General features: G+C 38.4%; 1 pseudogene across 3 annotated transcripts in view; it reads left to right on the top strand.

Annotated features, from left to right (window-relative positions):
- Positions 1-6,612: 6,612 nt before the first annotated feature.
- The window catches only part of LOC149152189 (prohibitin-3, mitochondrial pseudogene), an 84,762-nt pseudogene continuing 64,888 nt past the window's right edge, over positions 6,613-26,486 (top strand). For 2 of the 3 annotated variants that reach the window (XR_016262232.1, XR_016262233.1), the window contains exon 1: positions 6,613-7,573. The product of XR_016262232.1 is annotated as a prohibitin-3, mitochondrial pseudogene, transcript variant X2 (transcript). The remainder of the gene's footprint in view (positions 7,574-26,486) is intronic. The other variant, XR_016262231.1, reaches the window with a different exon arrangement.

Below are 26,486 nucleotides of genomic sequence, written 5' to 3'. Positions count from 1 at the left end.
TCATAAAAAAAATATTAAATAAAATACAAACATACAGAAATTTTGACTACGTTCACTATTTCAGCAGAATGTGTGCACATTACTCCAATAGTGTGGCCCGTAGTTTGCGTTGGTTGATCCGTTATGAGACACTATAATGAGAATGTAGAAAAAAATAAAGAAGAAAGAAATCATTTTAATGTCCACAAGGCTAAAGATAGCCGATGGGACATATTGCTTCTTCATCTGCTTGATGTATTCGACCCTTTTTCTGTGAAGCTTCACAATAAATGCTCCAAGCTTCTCGACAAACCCCTCGCTAAATAGATTATCCCAAGAGTTAGCTGCTAGTATATATGCATAACTTTGCTTGTTGTCTTTGAAGGCCTCACATTCTAAAATGAAATGTTTTTTCTGTTTCCACTTTTCCGAAAGAACAAAATATGCATACCCTTTCCTCCCACACTTCTTTTGGCCTTTTCCAGCGCTCTGTTTCACAACGGAGTTGATGAGAATTAGTCCTTAACTGAGCAATAAGAATTTTGGCCCTCCAAGAGATATTGACCTCTATGTGTGCTTTTGGTTGATGATTATGAGTGGGATTAAACACTTCAATATAATAATTTTTCTTTTCTCCTGGCTCCTTATCCCAAGTATGTTTGTGGAACTTTTCCATAACAAAAGCTTTTATCTCTTTGTTGTTTATGGGACACGCGTTCAAGCAAATACCCCATTTACTAAACCATGTGTTATTTTGCTACGTCCAAGTTTTTTTGCTCTTGCACAATCTATCATTAAAGATAACCTTAGGCCATTTACCCTCTTCCATTTGCTCAATTTTTTTTAAATACCTTGTGACTCGCACCATAGCAATTGCTTCAATAGGAGCAGTCCCTGTTTCACTTAACAAGATATCATAAGGAACTGCACTTTTAATCTTAAATTTGTTTGTAGTCAAACGCTTCTGAATTTTCTCAAATTGTCTCCACTGCATGTCGGAGGTACTGCTAGCCCACAGTTCACAACCATAGAGAATCACCGGAATCGCTAGAGCCCAAAAAGAGTTTGAGTGGTCTTCTAGTCCCATAACTCTGCCTCTGTTAGGGTCCCACCCTAACCCCCTTATTCATGTAGTAGGATCGAGTCATAGTTATAGTTAAGTAAGGAATTAATAAAGCCCATATTAATAATTGTAAGTGGTTAACCCGCAATTAATGACGGGACCACAGTTAGTTGCAAATGGGCCATGGTATTAGATAGATGGTATTAATAAGAACCATGGTATTGATCCATGGTATTGCATGTATGAGTCATATATAAAGGATAGAGACTCCCTGCGAGGAACATCGTGTCTTATTTTGTAATCGAGCTCTGCTTTATTGGAGGTTGCCCCCTCGAAGAGGCAAGTGAACGTTGCTTTCTGAATAATAAAATACCTGCTGTTGTTTCTCACTATTCTAAGTTCTGGGTATATTTCTTCGCATATTCTGTATTCCGATATCGTCTTGAAAGTTAAGAGCATAACAAGTGGTATCAGAGCTCTTTCCAGGGCCGGTGGGATCTCCATTTCTTAGCAAACTTTTTTTTGGCTAGAGACGTGTTCCGGCATCTTTAAACCACGGGATCTGTCGTTGAGCGCATAAACCTACGGATTTGGGGAGGCATGCACGCAGGAAATATAAGAGGTGGTCACGCTTGTTGGACTCCCTTGTAACCCCTGTGGGTACCCCTTCGAGTAGTAGCGCATTAGATAGAATCGTGCACAGACTGTCTTCCAAGTACCCTCTGGGTATATCGAAAGCCCCCTAGCTCCTTTGAAACCTCACCATAGATAAACCGTCGGTCGTCTTGCTGCTACAGTACACCGAGAACAGCACTCGGAGAGATTACTTGCCCGTACGATAGGGTAGTCGAGTTGTACGGCTAAGGGTACGGTTGATCCTCCTTAGTTAGAGCCCTGAAACATTGGGCCGAGTACTACTGTCAGACCCTTATGTATATTGCGATCTGTAGCACCTGACACTCCTCGAGACCATAGTTCCCTTTTCTATCTCGGGATCACGCATAATCTCTGCCAGATCAGATCTCACAAGTGGGGTTGCAGCAGCAGCAGACATCAGTCCCGCAGTTCCGAGTTAGCAGACCAGCCTTTCCAATCCATCAGATCCACAACAGCAGTCGGTGCCGCCGCTCAGAGCTATCCGATCAACCATTCAGATCTCTCAGATCCACCAGATCTGAGTAGTTGTGTGGGGTTCCTATACCGGGGCGTGATTTTCGCAGGACTTTTGGCAGCATTGACATTTTGGGGATTCGGCTACTGCAGTATTCCTAAGAAAGGAGTAAAACTTCCCGGGGCGCTTATTGGTGATCTAGCCCATAAGAATCAGGACGATGAGCTAAGCAAGGTGGTACCATTCAATTGTCAGTGAAAAAAAATCGGGCGGTCCCAAATTTCAAGTACATAAGATCGGTGCATGGTAGAAACTAGAGCTCAAACTATGGCCAATGAGAAGATTGAAAAACTTGAACAATCCTTGCAAGCCATCCAATCTCAGCTTGACAGATTAACTGACGCACTAAATTTGTTTGTAATCAAACGCTTCTGAATTTTCTCAATTTGTCTCCACTGCATGTCGGAGGTACTGCTAACCCACAGTTCACAACCATAGAGAGTCACCGGAATCACTAGAAGCCCAAAAAGAGTTTGAGTGGTCTTCTAGTCCCATAACTCTGCCTCTCTACACCTATTTTGAAAAGCATAAAATGCTTTCCAACCCCCCAAAGTTTTTTTCTTTCTACAACCATTCCAGCTTAGATTTTTGTTGAAGTCAATTCCGAGGTATTTGTAATCTGCAACTTCTTCCAGAATGTTGCCTTCAAAGTAGAACTTATGTTGGTTATGTTTTCTTTTCTTAGAGAAGACCACTACATTCGTTTTGCTGATATTGACTTGCATCCCCACACTTCTACAAAAATGCTCAAGGGATAGTAAGTGCTCTTGCAAACCAAGAGCCGTTTTAGCAATCAGAATAAGGTCATCTGCATATAAAATAAGCCTTATAACAAACTTGCACAAATAGATACCATCACCCCCTTGCGAATTTAACCACTCCTCAATATTGTCGATATATAAACCAAAAAGCGTAGGAGACAGTGGGCAACCTTGCTTGACCCCGATATCGCTTCTAAAACTTTCAAAAATGCCTGCTAAAATTCTAATTTTGACTTTCACCTCTTCATACAGCCTATGCATAGCTGCTCTCAAATGTTTAGGAACCCCAAGTTCCTCCATTCTCTGCCAAAGTTTATCCCTAGGAACCGAGTCAAACGTTTTCTGAAATCAACAAAGCAACAAAATACTTCTTCCTTTTTCTCCCAAACTTTTTCAATGATGTGCCTTTAAGTTATGCAATGATTAGCTGTGGAATGCTTAGGTCTAAAACCTGCTTGCCCTTTAGCACGCTTATCTCTTTCTTCTACCCACATGCTAATTTTGTTTTCTAGCATGATTCCAAATAGCTTTGAAAACAAAGGGTTTATCATGATGGTCCTATAATTGGAGGGATTATTGACGTCACCGCTCTTGAAAAGAGGTATTGCCAGACTAGTTGTCCAATCTGTGGGGAGCCCTTGTTGTATGATGTTGTTGAAGATTTTTGTAATGTGAGGTGGAAGAATCTTTGAGCCCCACTTTAGATATTTTGCTTGGAGTTCAACTAAGTCTTTTGCTTTTCCAACACCCAACTTCTCGATACCCATCTACCTCTTGTACCGTGAAGAGTTCAATATCAGTGTTGACCAAGGGGGGAGGGTCAACCTTGGGAACCTGCTCATAGAGTTGTCTTGCATAGTCAAACCATTTAGAAGCTGTAATATTATTTCCAATTTGTATCTTTTTTGGTTGGAGCTCCTTCCAAAATAATCTGGGATTATTTTTCCCAAGGAAGATTAGTTCTTCCCTGCTTGAAACCATGAAATCAACCTTTTTCTTGCTTAATAACTGCTTGTAAGATTTGAGCTCTATGTTATCCTTGTTTGACTCTTTCACATTCTCCTTGCCTTTTTGCTTTCCTCGTCAAACCAAACATTAACCGGAAAGCATTCTGTTTCAGACTTCTTAATTTTGGTTCTTTTGCGCTTTGCAAGTGCGCATTGAATTAAATGTGTTAATTCATGACTATGAATTGTATTTTTCTCCTTCTCAAAGAGCCTCTCTAGCGTCATTTTGAAGGTATTACAATTTTATGGGGTCAAAAGAATTCTGCCCTGTGGGAGATTTTGTTGGACACACTGAATTTTTGACTCTAATTGTTTCTTTCCAATCCAAGAGAAACATAAATAAATTGGCTTGTGATCTGATTTCAAATCCCACAGCAGATCTCCAACCAAAACTTCTTCCATTTTCTCACACAAACCATGCGAGCATATTACATAATCTACCACACTTGCTCCATTGTAAGTATTGCTAGTGAAATAACCGGACTTTGCCCATCTAGTCAAGCCATTACAAATGACTAAGTCAAAGGCCCCACATAGAGTAAGCAATTGTTCACCAAAGAGATTGTAGCCCTTGTCCTCTAAAATCCTTTCCCACTGATGATTACTTTCTTTTGTAAGCCAAATAAGGTCACAATCATCTTTACAACAAAGAATGCTAGCTTACTCACTCACAGTCCTAGCATTGAAATCACCCACTATAATGACTTCACCTAGCTGCGAATATGTTGCAATATCCCCTTTTAAAACTGCAAATGGATCTTTGTGGTCAAACCCTCTACCTTTGTAGATTTTTGAAACCTGTGGCGCAAAAAAGCATGCTGCAATTCTGATGTGGTTTCCATTTTCTGATATTTTAAACCAAATGAATTGCTTATTCGAGTCTTCTTTTTCTAACTGAATGAGACGACCTTCTTTCTCCCTTACTAAAACCATGATACCCCCGTGCCCTTTGCCATTCCCTACTGCCTTGTTCCACACTGCCATCTTCCAGTATCCTTCAAACAAAGGTGTCTTGCACCCTTCATGTTCATGTGTTTCTACGAGGCAAATTATGTCTCTATTTTCCGCAATAGGCCCCAACCCAGGTCCTCGTCTCCATGGGTAACCTCTACAGTTCCAACAAACTAATCTTAAGGAAACCTGGGTATGACTTGATTGCTCTTTATTTTGACATGCAAGACTCACATTTGAGTCTTTGTCCTTGTTTTTCCATATCGACCTTGCTTTCTGATTTCCTGTTGAAGAGTTTGTTGCCTCTTCTTTATTACCATCTTGATGCTCTATTCTGGAAGGAGGTCCAAATTGCGCTATCACAACTTTGCCTTTATAAATCCATGCTCTCTTTCCTTCATCTCCTGCTACCCTAACCTTTAAAATTTCCTCCCTTCTTTCCTCCCGTTGTTTTACAGTTAAATCTTCTTATAAGAAAAAACGAGAACCCCTCAGGAGATGTTTCTTGCTTAGAATAATATATTTATCACGCAAGCTAGGCATAATGACTTTTATGGGCTTAGCTCTCTCCCCGTTAAACTTACCTGCCCTCCATGCTTGGAATATTTGTCATTGCCATAACAACTTGTCTTTCAAGAAGTCTCTTGCAAGGTCAAGAGTACATTCATTTTTCCCATAGTCTTTCACCCCTTTAATAATTATGTTTGCTGCCCTATTTTGTCTTTCCTTGCCTTCACTATCTTGCATGTTGTCAACCTGAATATTTGTTCCTCCTTCCTTATTAGCAGAATTGCTAATAACTTGAGCCCAAGTTTTGGAAACTTCGGTGGAATCGTCTTTCGTTTCTTCTCTTGCATTCTCTTCATGGTTGTTTATTTGAGCAATCATTTTCCCTTTATCTTGGGATGATTTCACATTCACCACCTCTGTACTTTCCACTACAGATTTCTTTATGTTTTGCACATCTGCCTTCATGCGTTGCCATTTTGTCTTCCCTATCAGGAGAGCTTCTCGTAGCAATGCCACTTGTTCTTTTAAAATTTCATTACTTTCTGCTAACGCCTTGTTCTCAGCCGTTATTATACGAATTTTATGATTCGTGATTTTGTGAACTTTTTTAAGTCCGTTACTAGATTTCTATTCCAAAAAAAACTGGAGGTAAGCTTTTGTTATATTAATGTAAAATGGAGAGAGATGATTCAGAATTTTTTTTAGAGGGCAAACATTTTCTATTTTTCATTTTTTTTTTAAACTCTAAAAGTACCCATTGCACTATCCATATAAATACCTTTAAATTAATTGAAAAAAAATATACATTTACATAACCTAAAGAAAAATATACATTTACATAACCTAATAAACTATTGGAAGAAAGTACAAATTAATTCAACAAAAATATACATTTACATAACCTATTAAAGTATTGGAAGAAGAGCAGAAATGAGGAGAATATTTTTTATTGACTGAAAATTCATAATAAAACGAAAATCGATTTAGTTAGAGTTCTCTCATTTACGTAATTAATAAACAATTCAAATAGTTGATCGTTGCTTCCATATTCTGTGAAGTTGTGAACTTTTTAGTGGCAATTAACTTAGGCACTTGTTCACTAGAGCGATAGGCACATTAATCCAAGCAATCGAGGTGGCACATGAGAAAAGAATTATATAATTATTCCAAAGACCTTCGGTCTTAACCTAAGCAAATAACACAGCTTTCCTTAACAGGAGAAGCCATAGATATGTTTTTGAGGTTCTGGGTTTTGTGTAAAGCATAACATTGCGATAATCGAGAAGAGAGAGAGCAATGTCTGTACAAAGAGCGTTATCAAACGTAGCTGCGCTAGCCATCAGCGTTGGAACGGGGGTCGGCCTCCTAAACGCGTCGCTGTATACCGTGGATGGGGGGCACAAAGCGGTCCTTTTCGACAGATTCAGAGGCGTCCTGGACACCACCGTGGGGGAAGGCACCCACTTCCTCATTCCATGGCTTCAGAAGCCCTACATATTCGAGATCAGAACGAAACCCCGCTCCATCAGCACCATCACGGGCACCAAGGACCTCCAGATGGTGAACATCTCCCTGAGGATACTTGCCAGGCCCAAAGAGGACTCGTTACCCGACATATTCCAGAGGCTCGGCCTCGATTACGACGAGAGAGTGTTGCCCTCCATTGGGAATGAGGTCTTGAAGGCCGTCGTGGCGCAGTTCAACGCTGACCAGCTCTTGACCGAGAGGCCAACGGTTTCTGCTCTGGTCAGGGAGGCTCTGCTGCATCGCGCCAAAGATTTTAACATTTTGTTGGACGACGTGGCCATCACCCATCTGTCCTATGGCCCCGAGTTCTCAAAAGCAGTGGAGCAGAAGCAGGTGGCGCAGCAAGAAGCCGAGAGGTCGAAGTTTGTGGTTGCCAAAGCTGAGCAGGAGAGGAGAGCTGCCGTGGTGAGAGCAGAGGGGGAGAGTGAGGCTGCTAAGCTTATTTCCCTGGCCACGTCTGCTGCGGGACTAGGGCTAATTGAGCTCAGGCGTATCGAGGCTGCCAAGGAGATTGCTTCCACCCTTTCTCGGAGCCCTAATGTGGTCTACTTGCCCTCTGGCAACAACATGCTCTTGGGCTTGAACCCTTCGCATTGAACACGAGGTACTATACGATACACGAAACATAAATATAAACATTGTTTATTATCGTTTTGTTGATTCTGTTAATGTGGTTAAAAATGAACCTTCCATTGAATCCACGGGCATGATAATTTCTTTCCCACAAAGAATGCCCCAAGCCTTCTTCCAGGGGCAGCTGCGTTCGTCTCTCAGCCTTTCAACAGTCTCCTCTCCACTCTGCCTGGCCACCGTAATGCATATCTTACCATGTAGATGGACCCTAATATCCTCTGGCGCAGGGGCTGCAAGGGTGAGAGTGTGAGGCAGGTACTTTCCCTCTTGTTGCCTTCTTTTCAAAAACATGGAACTCTCGATTAAGATTTCATTAATAAATTTAACTACGGTGAAAATAAGATTACTCCTGGAGGGATGGAATTTTGGCCGTAAGGTCTCTTACTGTTACATTTATAACTTTATTTATTTGTTTTACGTTTTTTCACCTTTATGCTCCATTTTGGTTCCAGTGTCTGAAATGAAACAACAGATTCATTATTACCGCCAGCATATTGTTTTGAGTTCAAAGTTCATGCCTGTGAATCTGCATTATATGTTTTATGTTGCATTGTTTAATTATGTAACCCTAATTACTTTCAATAAGCTTTTTAGTCTAAGCCATCCACTTAAAAAAGCAGTTGTCTCTGCATCGTGTTCAAGTTTCATACTTTGAGTCACTGCATATTTTTATTTTGACAGGTATTGTGGTTTATGACTCATGGAATTTTCCCTCGTTCCAAACAAAACCATTAATGTTGATGGAATTGTCAATAGTCATGGATAATAAAATTGCAGTGTCAGTCTTCAATGTATGTTACTTCTAGGTAAAAGTTTGTTGTGGAGTATTCAATGTATGTTAGTTTTAGATAAAAGTTTGTTGTGTTTCACGACTGATGGAATTTCTATGTTGCACTACCTTTGGAGATGGGAGGATGGCAGGGATGGGGGGATGAGTTTTCAGTACGGCTAGAGCATCCCCCCAAATTTTCCAAGGGACGACAAGTTGGGCACGGAAATAATATCTATCTATCTCTCTATATATATATATTGTAAAATATTATTATTATTATTATTTTAAATTCACCATGTGCATAAACATAAATCATAAATTATAAATACATCATTGCAATAAAATTATAAACATTGAACTAGCTAAGAAATCTGAAATTCATGTTAATAATTACAAAACCAAATACATAATCTCAAATCGCTAATTCAAGTTGAAGTTTTTAATTGAAGGATGATGAGTCAAAAGCGGTTTTGAGCAAGTGAACTATTCTCCTAGTGTGACACATGGTAGTTAGTTGGAGGGTACCCATCTATATGACGGTCCAAATGGCCTTGTGCTATAACACTAACTCTTGCTTGTTTGACCTTTCAAAAACCTAATTTGTCTTGCCATAAGTGTCAAATAAAAACCCTGGGTTGAATTACTATAGCTAGTTGTCTTGCTTGCTATTTTTGGTCAAGTCCAAAAGCAGATTCAATTTTACTATTCTTGGTTGACATTCTTGCATGTAAACTAATTCGCCTTATTATCCCAGTTGGCAAGCATGCTAATTTTGTCAAAATCAAACCTTGGCTCAAATTCCTAATATTGCCAATCTCAACACCTAAATTAACTTCTTTGTTGTTATTTTTGTCAAATAAAGCCAAGTTTGACTGGTCAATCACACTTGATATTTTCCTAATCCTGCGGAAGTAAAATGGGTCTTTCTTACAATCATCGCAACTAATATGGCCAAGTTAAAGAAATTCAACTTCCTTGGCATAGTTAACAAAGTTGCAAAGTGTGTTAGAGCCTTAAACATAGTGTGGCTTCTTTACACTTGTCTGAGATGTAAATCAATCTTGAAGCCTGGTTTATTATTCTTGGACAAAGTAAGTGTAAAGAATAGTTTTGGAAACATCAGTCTTAAGAGGAAATGCACTAGAATGAGTCATTGCTGGAAACCTTTACTTCACACAAGAGGTTGCATTAAAAAATAAATATCCATACAACCTTCACTATTTGAGGGGTAAAATATGTGGCTGCTAGGACATCACATGTGACACGACAAAGCAACAACCCAATAATTCCTTGCAAACAGTGCTAAACATAGTTCAACAACTTTCTTGTAGGATAGGAGTGGCTTTAGAAACTTGTCAAATGTGCCACATAGGAACAGTCTCAAAGATAGTCTACTACTTCACCTCTAGTACAACACTATAAGGTTTTCAACCACAATAAATGTGTCCCTGATTCATGCCACAGGAAGTAAATGTTGGCAGACTTCTTAATTATTTCTAAAGGGATGCCGCATTTAAGCAATAATAATTATAGGATGAAGTCCAACACTAAGAGTTATTGCTTTAGACAGTTAAGTGACCGGGAGAGGAAAAAATAAATGCCAACATTGAATAGGAGTATTTTTAGCAGTTATCTTTGGAAGTTAGCATAAACACAACTTTTTCACACTAAAAGCTCATCCAAAACAACAAGAAAAGCCATCCAAACAACAAAGTAAACCCAATCAAAATCGGGTCAGAGATACCGTTTTCCCCTTGGGGATAGTAGAATGGTACCCCAAAAGTCCCTAAAATCTGATTGGGACGGATTGGGAACAACTTGGAATTCCCCAAGTCCCCAAAAAATTGGGGATGTTCATGACCCCTATAAAAGTCCCTGGTATGCTAGAACGTAGGGGATTTTGTGGGATGGGTCCGCGTGTGCTGAAAATTGTGGCATGGAAGGTCTTCTCTAGCTTGTGCCTTAGCCAAAAAGACCATGAGTTGCCCTTCTTTGACCATGGAGCGAGTTCATGGAGATGGTGCGCTTATTTTCAGCTGCGAGAATAACTTCACGAGTTCATGCGTAGTGTTGGAGGATCAGTTACGTGGATCCCCCTTTAGTTTGACTACAAGGTCGAGTGGTAGTAACGATTTCTGTTCAGGACGAGTTGGGACTTCAGTCATTGATTGAAGAAAGAATGAGTTATAACTCTAGTGATGATTGGAGAGAGAACCAGTTCGACTCAATTAACTTGTCAATCACAACTCAAGTTCTAAATTTGTTCTTGCCTATTTTAGCATGGATCGAATCTATAAAAGAAGGATGAAGGCACATGTATTATTCATTGTTGAGTGCACAAGTCTGTGTGAAATCTCTTTGCTTGTGGTGTGCATATCTTTGAGGATCTAGTGCACACATTTTTAGGAGTTTCCTTGTGCTAAATAACAGGGCAGAATTGTGCTAGGAAATGTTGAGAAATCAATGGCAACTAGATTAGGGTGATTCCTCTTTTCTTTGATAACTGCTTGTGATGTTCTTTTACTTCAACTTATAGATCTTATTATTATTAGTTCTTCTTCTCTTGATTATTATGATGTTCTTATCATCAAACAACTACCAAAACATGATGATCAATAGAACAAAGAGGACATAAGATATAGGTTGGTAGCTGAGGCCAAAACCTTTCCTAGAGAGGAAAACCCACAAGAATTCTTCTCTTCTTATAGAATCTTCAAATGACGAATTCCAAGAATTTAGACCCAAAACAAAGACCCCTCTAAAACCAAGCCAACCTTTCTTCTTTCCTTACTCAGCTGCCAACAACTAACTTCAACCTTCTAGCAACTTCGACCCCCAACAACAATTTCTGCCTTCACTGCAGGTTTGCAATTTTCGACCTTCTTGCAATAGTTGCAGCTTCGCACGTGGGAGAAAGAGGCTATTTTAGGCCTCCTTTCTTCTTCTCTTGACTTGCTTCTTTTCCCTAATAAAAAAGATGATAGTTGGAAAATAAAAAAGGCAGTTTTTATTATTATTATTATTAGTGTTATTTTTTTTTTATATGTTGATAATTACTTGTGATATTCTTACGTTCTTATTAACTTTCTTGTGTTCTTCTTTTATTTTAGTTCATCAAGCAAGTACAAAAACCATAACACGAAGATCAAAGACACCAGATGTAGGTGGACTGCGAGGGAAAGACCCTTATCTAGGGGAAAACCAAGTCAACAACTCTTCCTTTATTAGTTTCACGAGATGATCCAAGACTCCTTGACCAAGGCACATACTTCCTCCAATCACCAAGTCAACCCTTCCTTTCTTCTGTAAATGATAACCTTCCAGCAACAACTTTGACCTAGTCACTTCGATTTAGTAGTATTAAACTTTAAACCAACAGAAACTTCGACCTAGTAGCAGCAACAGAAATTTCGACCTCTCCAGTAGAACTTCGACCCAACAACTGAATTTCTACCCAGCAGCAGAACTTCGACTTGCAGTGGAACTTCGACCCAACAACACTTCGACCTTCAATAGCCTAGTAAATCCACACGAGTGAGAGACACCCATAAACTTCGATTTTCTTCCCTTGCAAATCTCCTTCAGTTTCTTCTGCAATTTCATAATCTTCTGCCTCTATCTTGGATATCGAACTTGTGTGAGTGATTCTCCAAATGAATCGAACTGCATGTATATATACCCTTTTCTGGAGTACGAATTACCCTTAGGTAGGCCAACTTGATCAGGTAAGGGTTGTCTTGGTGTGGAGGTGACAAATGATTTATTTTACTCAATAATAATTCTTTTTACATGATTCAAAAGCCCAAGAAGGGTCTCATTAAATGGACAATGACTCTAATGATTCAAGACAAAACCTAGAAGTCCTCAATGGGGACTTTGACCTAAAACATGATGACCCAAGCATGAAACCTATGCTTTAATAAGTCATAATAATAAAAATAATTTTTTTCTTTCTTTCTTTTGATAAATACATTTGACTCAAATACAATTAAGAAGATCGAACCTAGTTACATTTTTCAACACTCCCTCTTAACTAGTGAGGTATTCATGCATATACAAGTACATGGAAGATCTCAAAACACATGAACCATGAAGAGTTTAGGCACTTACGGTGCCACAAACTAGATTCCTTACTAGGGCAATCTATCTGGGTGGGACTAAGATGGACTAAAAGCTTTCAACCTCTCTAGGTGCCATTAGGCTTACTTGCTAACCATCAACCCAGGGAACTAGGTGCATAATGCAAGGTCAAAGCTTTATGACCAATGCCACCCTCCCTACTTTGGGAACTATACATCAACACACAGGTCGACGATTTGTCCTCCCAAGCATACACCATGCTTCAACACATCAAATCTCTCCCGATCAAACAGATCGGTAACATCAAGCATGCTTCCAAAACTTCGAGAGATTTACGTAAAAAATCACAACCCTAATCAGTAATAACCTTTCAAATACTCATAGGTAAACACAAACCTTCAGGGTTTTCAATCATCTTGATGTTGTTTCCCAATTTAGTAGGACTTAGTGGCTTCCAAAATCTTGACAGAAGTTTCCACAATCATACAACTCTCTACTTCACATGCAGCAACGTATTCTTCAACCAGATCCTGCTTTCTTTCTTTCCGCAACACCTCAACATTCATTCTCCATTTTCTTCAAGATATCCATCATGACTATAATATGCCCTCCCTCTCAACTTGGGAGATATATCCTTTCTTTTTATCTATGCTCCCTCTTAACTTAGGGAGATCAACTTCTTTTCCATAGCATCAAAGAATCTTTCATGGCTTTTGTTAATGTCAGTCAATTTAGCTTGTCACCAGTGATCAAATATGCTCTTACAAGGTGTTGTTGTTAGGGTGTCAAGTCAAATTTTTGTCACTTCAGTGACCCTTCAAATAAAATTTTGGTCTCTGTGTGTTGTGTCTAGGTCACTGCCGCTCCCTTCACTTACTCATGGTCTTCATCACTCATCATGGTCATTGTCTTCTTCGAGGTATCATATCTTCATTTAAATGTCTTGGGTCATGAAATGGTTAAATTCTTCATTTTAGGTCATGGTCTAGGGTTTCACTCCATGTGTCATCATGATACCATATGTCAAAACAAAAACATGTCCATCATGTGATTCAGTGGGTAAAGGGAGTTAGTAGCTTAGGGAAAGAAAAATAAAGGTAAAGGTAATGTTTTATTTCAAATAAGACAATGCTGCAGTACACTACCTTGTCTCATCATTTCTCAAAGGGACATTTTTGCTTAAAAATATGTTTTTGACCAAATGGAGAAGCATTTTATAAAAGTGAGAGAGATTTTTGTTAATGATAGGCCAAGGAACAAAAACCTCCTTCAGTTTATGCACATGTGTTATGATTTGAGAGAAATGCCCAAACTACACTTGCTACGGGAGAGTTGTTACACTTATGGACAGCTTGACTTCAAGACAGTTTTTCATGGATTTGGAGCAGGTATTGGCAGTGCTTAAGGACTCTATTGTGTAGAAGACATCATAAGCTTTCCAACAATACCACTTTCAGCCCAAAACTCCTCCAAGAAGGCAGTCAAATGTGCTCTACGAGTTGGTGCTGTGCTTTTTTTAGAGACACCTTGCATTTTTGGAGTGACCTTGGGAAAATCAATTTTTCTCCCTGCTGGAGTGTCCAAATTACATGCTTGAGGTGTCCATCTTGTAGCAGACTTCAAGAGCTTTCCAACGAGCTATCAAGTTTGCAATTTGGAGCATTTTAAGGCCTCCAAAAGCGGGTTGCAAGTTGGCGCTGCGCTTTTGTGAACTACGCTGTGTTTATGGAAGAGGCGATGTGCTTCTGTGAACTGTGCTGTGCTGTGCTTTGGCGTTGTGCTTCTGTCAACTGCACTGTGCTTTGGCGCTACGATTCTGTCAACTGCATTGCGCATAGGACAGTGTCCCGAAATTCACCAAAAATCACCCAAATTCAAATTTTAAGCTTGCATTCCTATTTTCTATTGCTCTAAGCCATCTTGCAAGTAAGTACATTCATTTAACTCCCTCTTGTAATTTGTCAAAACAAATGAATGATGGTTAGTGTAGTCATCTAGGGTTTGTATGAATTTCATGTTTTAAAGCTTGCTAATGGTGAGTTTAGTCAGCTGGAAATATTCAAACCCTAGAAATTGATATCCCATACCTTTGTTTGCTTACAAATTAGCATTCCATTCACCAAACAAATCATTTCCTTTCAATTTACATCATCTTCCTACAAACCCTAGCTCTTACCTATCAAACTGAGCAGTTTCCCTAGCTAGGATTGTTATTAAATTTTCTTGCTCATCTCCCTCATTCATTTCCCTTCATTTAACTTCCTAAGGATTCCTAAAACCCCTGTCCATCTCCAAAAATTTCCCTACTCCCATCTCCCTTATCTCCCTTTTCTAACTCCCTCATTTCACCACTTCAATCACTTTCCACTGCTTTTTCCCCGTTCCTATCATCTAGGGTTTCAAAAATGAAATGAGACTACTTCACCAAGCCATCACCAAGACACATCAACACAGCCTATGGTGGTAGGGTTATCAAACAAATCAGAGGATGTTCCCAAGGCACCTAGACATGAGGTGACCAAAACATACGAGAGAGGAAAAAGACTTGTGTTTGCTCCTCAAGTTGAGGAAAAGGCCAAGCTTTCTACATCAACAAAACAGGGATCACATGTACAGGATGAAGACCTAATTGAACATGATTTTGAATTAGTTGACTTGGAAGCAACAAATGAACCTTCAAACTTGCAACAAATTATTAAAGAGAAGGATTCTCAAATCAAAGAGCTCATGGACAATATGGCAAGAGCAAGGTTTGTCATTTCCTTCCTTAAGCAAGAAAACAGTGAGCTTAAGGCTAAACAACTCATCATGGAGAAAGAGCAATCCAAGGTGTTGCAGCAAGGAGGCAAAGGTAAAGTAGTGTTGGAGCCTGGTGAACATGATGAACATGAAAAACAAGTTGGAAAAAAGAAGCCAAGGACCAAGGGACTCAAAAGGGCATTGAAGGAAGAGAAAGAACATAACCTGCTAGATGAAGACTTAGACATGGAAGACAAAATTGCCTTGGAGATAAATGAAGATAGAGAGTATTGGCTAAGTAAGGTCAATGGCCACTTAGAACAACTTCTTGACAAAGCCAACAAGGATAATCAACTATTGAGGCACATGGCCCATCATTATCAGACCAGAAACATGATTTGCAATATCAAGCTCAAGCAATTGAAAAACAAGCTAAAGGAAACCCTAAATTACAAAAATGAGAGGAATAACTTGGAGATGCTTGCTGAAGCATCCATAAGGGCATGCCATATCTCATTTTGCACTACATGACCAATTTTGGAGGTTTTTTTGAGAATTTTGGTGCCAAATTCAGAAATTGGGCTAGTCACAGAAGTTCACTTTTGGCGCTGCGCTTTTCCCTGAGAGCTTCAAATGACAAGTGGCTTACATTTTTGGAAAGCTAATGACCTCCTCTCAAAACTCATTTCATTAGATTTCTCAGACAGGGCTCAGATTTTGAGAAAAAGGAGAAAAAGGGGTCTAAAATTATCATTCTGCCACTCTTTTTGGCAGGCGCTATGTTTTTGGAGACACCTTGGAGAATCAACTTTTGAAGGGCTTCTTATGGGTCATTTTCAAAAATTCAAGGTGTTCTGGAAACTAGACAGGCAAGGCTAGTTGACCGTTCTCCCCGATCTCAAATTTGACCTCAGGAAGGCACCTAAAAGTGGCCTCAAAGTTGGCGCTGCGCTTCTGCAAATTTCTGAGTTTTTATTTAAAAATTTCACTGTGTAATTTCCTAGATTTTTAGTTTGTCAAACTCATGATGTAACTTCAATAGTTTGAGGTTTATACGATGTAATCATGAATAAATAAGCATGATAGATTGTTTTTATGGTTTATTAGGCGTCATAAATGAAACAAAACTCAAATCAAAGTCTAAGAGAAGAGTTTGGTTTTGACCTTCTCACTCTCACTTGTTGGTTGAGAGAATCTTGGAAACAATTCCACCACTTAGGAATTCGACTCCTGAAGGTGGGGAAGTTGTTTGATTGAGTCTATATGTATCATTTCTCATTCAGAGAGAAGGGTTGGACTTCTGTGGAGAGACTTGTACCTTATGTTTTCATATAGTTAATCAAGGAGCAGTTGCAACGATTTTTCAGGAATACTTGTTCAGTGAGTCTGTGGTGTTGCTTTCCTTTCATATCAATTTCTTATTGATGAATTCATCTCTCTTAACATGCTTTGCTTTCTTCATATGGTTTTCCTTATAGTCATATCAGCAAAATTCTTAGATTCAAAGCTATGTTTATGTGGAAAATCATGTTTATGTATTTCTTCTTCTAGATTAATGAATTCATGCTAATACGTGATCATTGACTAAATCTTAAGTTCACCACAACAAATTGTTATCTAGCTCTTCTTTATGTCTACCACTGCAAACTTGATACCTTGACCTAATTACTTGTTCTCATCCCTAGTCCAACAACCTAAAAAACCCTAAATTTTCAAATACTCAAACAAGACTTATACATCTAGCCTAAAATCCATTTCTTTTCCAGTTTTTCATTAAGAAATCCTTAGAGAGATCCCTCTCTGGTTCAATAGGGCTAGCTACTGAACTCTAAGTGGTTTGATGTTACCTCTTTCGATCTCCTCCTTAGCTTGGGACATTGTAGAGCCTAACAACTTCACCCCTTCTTATTAAAGTCATCTTGATCATCATCATTCATATAACTTCATCATGCTTATCAATCAAATCAACTTTACTTGCGAATATCTTCAACCTCTTGAAGATTATGTACCCACACAACTTAAACTGTAAGTACAACCAAATACATATATAGAATCATGAAGTTAACAATATCAAAATCATACAATAACGGAAGCATTAGACTTTAGACATCAAATAGCTAAACTTAGTTAGGGTCATAGTCAGCAAGAGTGTTAAAATTGGCAACTAGGAACAAACTCCATGTGGGTCATCTTATTTATGGCAGTTGATATTTTTCTTGGATCCCTCTCATCGAGAGGTGTAGGATTGATCTAAATATCATCCAATTCCAATAAGTATTCATGGAGTTATGAATTTATTTGTGTTATGAGACAACTCGTCAAGGTCGGCCTGCAACCAAATAAACCCCACATGTGCTCAACATTTGAGTATAAAAGGAGATGACTTGAGAGTCATTTCTTACACACACTTCTGTCTTGATTTCTCCCCATTTGTCTTGGGTTTTATTTGAAGAGAAATCTAGGAGTGGAAGCCCTAGACGTTGGAAAGAAGACTAAGGGAGCTGCCCTAGAGGAGATGCCCAAGCCCTAGACGCTGTCAAAGAAGAAGTCTAAACACTGTCCAAAAGGCAGCCCTAAACGCAGTCTAAGGGCAACCCTAAACGTAGTCTAAGGGCAGCCCTAAACGCAGTCTAAAGTGAGACCTAACGCTAACCTATGGTGCCCTAGATGCAGGCCTAATACAACTGAAAAGGTGGGTTGTAGGTGACCCTCAAAACAGGGGCAGCATGAGAGTTTGAGGACTCAAACATGCCCAGGACAACTGCATAATAAATGGGACAACAAGATATGCTAAGACACATGGGACAACAGCAAGGGATGACAAGGCAAAGGGGATAGCAGCAAGGGGACAACAACAAGGTATAGTATGACTGTTAGGGACAACAGCTACAACATTTATCTAGGCAGTAATGGCAAGAGACAACTGCATAATAAATGGGACAGCTAGGCATGATGCTTGGTGCAGCAAACAGTGGGACAACAAGCACTCATAGGAGCAGCAATGGATGGCTAGCATGGTACAACAAGGCTGCAAATGGGACAGCAACCAAGTATGGTGCTGCAAATTCATTAGACAACAACAAGGTACAATGTGCTAGTAAATGGGACAACAAAGGGATGCTAAAGCAAAGTGGGACAACAACTGTGACATGACAGCAACAAGCATGGACAACAGCAAGCATGGCAAGCGCGGACAACATGGATAGCAGTGGCAAGCATGGTGCTGCAAGCACATGAGACATGCTGTATGACAACATGGTTCAACAATGGCACATGGGACAACAATGCAGCATAAGGTGCAGCAGTCATGAGGTCCAACAGTGTGATGATGGGTGCATCACGGTGCAACATGATGACGAGATGCAACACAATGATAGGTGAAGGAGTCACCTTGGAGAATCAGTTGAATCAACATGTCTTCAACTGATCTCATGTATCATCGTCTTAGAGATGATCTATGCTCTTATATAGATAAGTCAAAGTGTTGACTTATGTTGTAAATGTACTATCTCTCTCTCTCTCTGTGCTGAACTATTGAAGAACATATAAGAAAATTTGATCAAGGGTTTCCCCACATTGGAGTTTGTCCCTGGCTAGCGCCACATCTTGTGTCCTCTTGTCTTGGCTTGTCTTCTGCGATTTATGTTTATGTTCTATCTGCAGTTTACTTTAACGCTGATGTGATTGCTAATCTGGAAAAGATATTGAGCTAATTGTGAAAATTGAAATAAATTGCTCTAAGCATAGAACATACCTAAAATTAACAAAGAGACACATACATTTCAACTTTCTGCTTAGGTTAGGTTATAACCCCTAGATCACATCAATAACTCAATCAAGATATCAGTCTCATTATATCTAGGGCCTCAATACTTCTTCCAGGGATATGACATACTCTACTATAATATATTGCAAACCCTAGAAGCAATAAGTATGCATCTAACAACTTTAGAATTCATATGTTAGACTTCTACTAGATTCCATCTACGAGACACTAAGCCTTAGATGTCAACAATCGAAACCAATCACAACACAATCTAAGGTTTCAACTAAATGACCAACTTCTACAAGGGTTTGTTGTAAACCCTAGATTTTATCATCATAATGGAAATAATATCGCCATATTAAAATATCAAACTTCTGCTAGTGTTTAGTTACAAACCTTAGAACTTATCAACAAATAGGTTAGCACATATACATATCTAGGATAATCATGCACAAACATATTATAACATATATTGGACAAATCCAAGGCACACATATCAATACATTTAAAGTCAGACATATAAAAATCTTGATTAGGCTAGGGTTTTGATCAGATAGACAGACATACACCTAGGGTTTCATTCCTAGAAGCTTACTCTAAATATTATAAGGGTTTTGCTCATAAACCTTAATTTACCAAAACCTCAATGTCTAGGAATACACAATCCTAAAGGACTAGGGTTTCCATAACAATACTAAAACTCCAAACATGACATTATCATCAACACCCTAAACATCAAAAGAATATTATTTTCTAGATTTCATTAGTAACCCTAAGTAGACTAGGGTTTTTCACATTAGCATTCCCTTAGGTTAGGGTTTTATAGAGAACCTTTTAGAGTTCCAAAAACATGGTGTTTTTAATGAGGGTAGATTCAATCTAATGATTAATCTCCCAAACAAGAATCTCTATGATTCAAAGATCCTAGACATAACACTTGTTAGTAATGTCAAGCAGATTTAAATGAATATACCTTTATCACGAAGAGAACACAACTTATGATCTAAAACATACCTTTGAGTTGTTTTCTAGACAAACCTTATAGGACATCAATTCCAATGCTTTGTCTTGTGAGATCTTCTCCATAGCCTTTGAGCATATTAGCAATCTTTTTTCCTAAACAAGGAAAATATAAAAAGAAATGTTATTAGCCTCTAGTATAAACACATCTAGATAAGAAAAGGAAAACCAAATATGAAAGATAATACGAGTAAGATACTTATCTTTGGAAAAATGTTGAGGGCTCCCTCTTAATCCAATCTCGAGGGATACCTATAACTTTAACAAAACAATTCAACAATGTTTTTTCAAAGCATGTTAAACCTATAAATACTTAGAAATCAAAATACAAAACAATTTAAAAGCTTAGAGTAGAGGGACAATACAAAACAATTTAAAATCTTAGAGTAGAGGGACAATACAAAACAATTTAAAAGCTTAGAGTAGAGGGACTTAGTAGTATAAGTCCTTTATGTTTGATTCTTCAGTCTTGTTCTTCTTTGGAGATCCTTCTTCGACAACATTTGCTTGATCCCTATTTCTCTTTCTATTCCTCAGATTCTCAGGACAATCACTTCTATAGTGACCCATCTTGTGACAATTGTAGCATTCAATTTTGGATAGGTCTACCTTCCTTCTAGGCCCTTTAGACTTCTTGAAGGTTCCTTTGTTCTTGTGATGAGCGGAATAGGCATTTGAAACTTTCTCCTCTTCATTCTCTTTGTTGCTTACTAATGAAATTCTGACTTCTTCTTGACTACATGCATTCCATAATTGTTCAAATGTAGGAGTTTCCTTCCAACTGTTGAGATTTGATGAAAAGACACTCTAAGATGTTGGTAATCCTAGAAGTGTAATTATTACAAGCTCCTTTTCAGATACTATCTCATCTATTGCCTGTAGTTCATCTCTGATTATAGCTATCCTTGCAAAGAAGGATGCCACAATGTCTTCCTTTGTCATCTTTATAGTTCTTAGTTCATTCCTATGACTTGCAATCTGACCAAGATTCTAGATTGTGAATAATTTGGATAAGGCCTCATACATCTCTTGAGTGGAATCTATGTTGGATATATATGGGATGAGGTTATCCTTTATTCCATCCACCATTAGGGTCATGGCCAATATCTCTGCTTCTCTGAACTTTGCCTTTTCTACATCACTTGATTCATTTGTAGGTTTCTTTACTTTTCCTTTGACTAAATCCAAGACTTTATTCTTCTCGACGATGAGATCTATCCTCTTTTTCCATGCCTTGTAATTGGATGATCCTTCTAATTTGTTTTCTCCCTTCATTGAGTTAGACATTGTTCTTGAAGATAGTAGGCTTGAATTCTTATATGATCCTTTTCCTTGATGACCCTTATTCAAACTTCTTAAAGCTCCTTATTCTTCTTTCAATAGATCTTTAGGCTGCCTTTTTCCTTCTTCTTCACCTTAGCTTTGATACCATGTTGGAAAATCAGAAAGGCAGAAATATTTTCTTTATGTTGATAATTACTTGTGATATTCTTATGTTCTTATTAACTTTCTTGTGTTCTTCTTTTAACTTAGTTCATCAAGCAATTACCAAAACCATAACACGAAGATCAAAGACACCAGATGTAGGTGGACAACCAGGGCAAAACCCCTATTTAGGGGAAAACCTAGTCAACAACTCTTCCTTTATTAGTTTCACGAGATGATCCAAGACTCCTTGACCTAGACACAAACTTCCTCCATTCACCAAGTCGGCCCTTCCTTTCTTCTGCAGATGATAACCTTCCAGCAATAACTTTGACCTAGTCACTTTGATCTAGCAGCGATAGATTTTAAACCAACAGAAACTTCGATCTAGTAGCGACAACAAAAACTTCGACCTCTCCAGCAGAACTTCGACCCAACAACAACACTTCGACATGCGGTGGAACTTCGACCCAACAACACTTCGACCTTCCATTAAATGGCCCAGTAAATCCACACGAGTGAGAGAGAGAGAGAACCCAAAAACTTCGATTTTCTTTCCCAACAAATCTCCTTTAGTTTCTTCTGCAATTTCGTATTCTTTTTGCCTCTTTCTCTTGGATATCGAACTTGTGTGAGTGATTCTCCAAATGAATCGAACTGCATGTATATATACCCTTTTTTGGAGTACGAATTACCCTCATGTAGGCCGACTTAATCAGGTAAGAGCCGACTTGGTGTGAAGGTGACAAATGACTTATTTTACTCAATAATAATTTTTTTACATGATTCAAAAGCCCAAGAAGGGTCTCATTAAATGGACAATGACTCTAATGACTCAAGACAAAACCTAGAAGTCCTCCATGGGGACTTTGACCTAAAACATGATGACCCAATCATGAAATCCATGCTTTAATAAGACATAATAATAATAATAAAATTTTTCTTTTTCTTTCTTTTGATAAATACATTTCATTATGACTCAAATACAATAATGAAGATCGAATCTAGTTACATTCTTCAACAATGTCTTGCTCTCTTGATCAAAATTTTCGACCTTCTTTGTGGATCTGAAAATTCGTCATTGATGCAGCAAAAACCCTAACTTCCCTTCGCATGTGTGAGAGAAATGTGTGCAAAACTTCAAATTTCGGCTTCCCTTGTTGGTTCATTGTTTTTCCTTGACCTTCGCTCCTTTTCTTGCTTTGTCTTCTTAAGATCGAACTTGATTGATGAATCTCTCCATGTGAGGTCGAATGTTTCTTATATATAAGCTTCTTGTGAGGCTCAAATAACCCTAGTGAGGCCGACTTGCCTTCTTGCAGGCCAACTTGGTCTTGGAGGGAGACTTTTGACTCATAATAAATTCTTCTTACATGATACAAAATCCCCAATAGGGTCTTTTACATATGACAATGACTCTTTGACGTCTTTGACTCTATGACAAATCCTGGAAGCACACAATGGGTGCGTGACCTAAAAACAATTTGACCTAGAGCATGAAACCCATGCTATAAAAATAATAATAATAAATTTTATTTCTCCTTTACATCAAATACAAAAATCAAGATTACTTAAGACATTATGAAGACTGAACCTAGTTACATATTTCAACACTCCCTCTTAACTAGGGAGGTATTCATAATACATAGGAGCTACATGGACATTCTCATACTGAAGAATTCTTATAAGAAGAGTCGGATTGGTAAGCCATCTCATAAGCTATCTATTCAACTTATATCAGTGCATCTTATTATATCAACCAAAATTATCATAAAGTAAGGCCTTGACTAACAACTCTATCTCTCCACTGTTGAGAAATCAATGTTTATAAGAATTAGGGTTGATTCCTATTTCTTGATAATTACTTATAAATTGTGTTGGCTTCTTTTACTTTTTATCAGTTTATCTTTCATTAGGTAATTACCAAATTATATGTATATGAAGACCACAAGAGACACAAGATGTAGGCACTCAGCCAGTGCAAACACCAAGTCAACACTTCGTTCCAATAGATGATCCTTGTCAAAGTCTCCAAGTGACAACTTCCTAGTAGCAACTACAATCTAGAATTTCAGTCTCCAACAATAGATTTTCGGCCCCTAACTTCAGAATTTCGGACCTGCAGTAACTTCAGAATTTCGGCCTCAACAAATGCCTAGAAAATTTGCATGTGTGAGAGATAGATGGCCCAAGAACTCGGTTTAGGTCTTCCCAACTTCTTTTGTCCTTCTCCAGCTACTTTGCTCTCTTTTTTGCTTCTTTTCCTTGTAGATCGAACTTGTTGAGTGAGTGAGACAAATAGGTCGAACTGCCTCTCTATATATAGCCTTTCCGCTGGGTCGAATTGCCCTAATGTAGGTTGACTTCATGGGGACAAGGCCGACTTGGTGTGAAGGTGACAAATAACCTTTTTGACTAAAAAGTAATTCTTTTTACATGATACAAAAGCCCAATAATGGTCTAATAAAAATGAGAATGACTCTATTGACTCAATATAATTCCTAGAAGCCTTCAATGGAGGTTTTGACCTAGAAAATATTGACCCAAGCATGAAACCCAACTTTAATAAGTCATTTTCTTTAATAATAAAATTTCTTTTTACATGTACAATTATGAAGACCGACACTAGTTACATTCTTCAACACTCCCTCTTAATTAGGGAGATATTCATAATTACATACATATAAAAGTGCATGGAAGATCTCAAAACAATATGAACTACGAAGAGTTCTAGATTAGATACTTGACTAGGGTATTCTAATCTAGTGGGACTAAGGTGAACTCAAGCTTTAGCCACTGTAGGTACCATTAGGATTTTAAGCTTTATCACCAACCCAAGGATCTAGGTGCGTATCCAAGGCTAGAGCTCCATGATCAACGCCACCCTCCTTCCTTCGAGATCTAGACATCAACACATAGGCCGACCAGATGTCCTCCCAAGCATCTTGCCATAAGATGCTTCATCTTTCCCTATCAACTAAATCTGTAAGATCAACCAATCCAAGCATGCTTCTAAAATATTCAAACTAATTATTCAAAAGAGCTTTTGTCAACACATCAATTACCTGTTCATCTATCAAAATTTATTGTAGCTTCACGACCCCATCTTGTACCAAACTCCTAATGTAGTGGTAATTGTTGATATGCTTCGTCGTAGCATGGAATACAGGGTCTTCAAACATCTTGATGTTGCTTTGGTTATTACAATTTATCACCGTAGGATCCAGAGGCTTTCCAAACAAATCTGACAAGAGTTTTCTTAACCAAACAATTTCTTTTCCTACTTTGTATGCAACAACATATTCCGCTTCAACACTACTTAACACAACATGATCATGTTTTCCACTCATCCATGAAATCATTGTATATCCCAAACTGAAATAGCCACTGGTAGTGCTCCTTCCATCAGTCTCACTGCCACCTCAATCAGAATCTGTAAAACCTATTAACCTAACTTCTTTTCGATCATACTTTAGGCAGTGATGTATAGTGCCATGTGGGTATTTCAAGATATGCTTGGTAGCTATCCAATGGTCATGACGAGTCTCCAACCGAAATTGATTAAGAACATTTACGACAAAACATATATCAGGTCTCGTATTTACCAAGTACATCAGAGAGCCCACCAACTTACATAACTAGTAGGATCGACGACACTGGAGTTGGAGCTTCTCAACTTCTTGAGATTAGTGATCATGGGAGTGGTCATAAGATTGGAATCCATCATCCCAAACTTTTGTAATATCTTGATTATGTACTTCCCTTGACCAGGATATAGCTCACTAGGTTTCTGCCAGACTTCCAGGCACAAGTAATAATGCATGAGTCCCAAATCTTTCATTTCAAATTCTGCTACCAACATTTTCTTGCATTCTAGTATTCTGTGCTCCACACTTATAATAAACAAATCATCCACATATAGTAGTATAATGACAGGTTCATTCTTCACTATCTTAATGTAGAGGTTTGCATCGACAAAACTTTTGATGAACCCAATCCTTAAGAGATATGCATCCATTCTTGCATACCAAGCCCTAGGAGCTTGCTTTAAGCCATATAGAGCTTTCTTGAGTCTGCAAACATGTGTATCCCTGCTATTTATTTCAAAGCCTTTCGGTTGTTCAATGTATACTTCTTCATCAATGGTTCCATTTAGAAATGTTGTTTTGACATCCATTTGATGGATATTCCATCCCATAGTAGCAACTAGCGAAACCAAAGATCTTATAGTAGTATACCTGGCAAGTAGGAGCAAAGGTTTCTTCATAGTCTATTCCTTCCTTTTGTGAGAAACCCCTTGTGACGAATCTAGCTTTGTATTTGTCTATGCTTCCATCAACGACATGTTTGATTTTGTAAATCCATTTGGAGGTGACAACCGATTTGTCACTTGGTCTAGGAATGATTTCCCAAACCCCATTCTTCATGATGGATTGATATTCTTCCTGCATCGCCTTCTTCCATTCTTCTTGATGAGCGACTTCTTCAAAGGTAGTTGGTTCTACTTCTATTAATTTCGTCATGTATGCTGCATATCCTGAATATCTCTTCGGTCTTTTGCTTTCTCTAAAAGATCCTTTAGTTGCTCCATGTCCTTCGGCATCTTCAAGTGTATATTTTAACCAATTTGGCCTCTTCTTTGTTTCAGGAATGATTATAGGTTGAATAGGCTCACTTTGTCCTTCTTCTTCTTGGTTTGTAGGTGCCTTGTCATGATGCTCTTCTTCTTCAAATAATGGTACATATTCTTCATTGAATTCGATTGGTATATCCTTGGATCTTTTGTAGGCATGGTTTTCATCAAATATAACATCCCTGCTAACTTCGATTTGTCTTCCTTCCTTGATGTAGATTCTATAAGCCTTTGATGAAAGGCTATAGCCAACGAAGATTCCTTTTATGCTTGTAGAGTCCAACTTCTTTCGCTTGTCTTTTGGAACATGGATGTATGCGGGAGACCCAAAGATTCAAAGATGGTCTACACATGGCTTCTTCCCTGTGAATGCTTCTTTTGGTGTCATGTTATCAAGGATTTTATGAGGACTTAAATTTTGTATATACACTGCTATCATTGCTGCTTCT

Source organism: Pinus tabuliformis, chromosome 9 (assembly GCF_031772625.1).
Source record: "Pinus tabuliformis cultivar Carrire ecotype Pingquan chromosome 9, CPIR1, whole genome shotgun sequence".
Lineage (NCBI taxonomy): Eukaryota > Viridiplantae > Streptophyta > Pinopsida > Pinales > Pinaceae > Pinus > Pinus tabuliformis.
The sequence above is the reverse complement of the archived record's forward strand: the minus strand, read 5'-3'. Positions and strand labels throughout refer to the sequence as shown.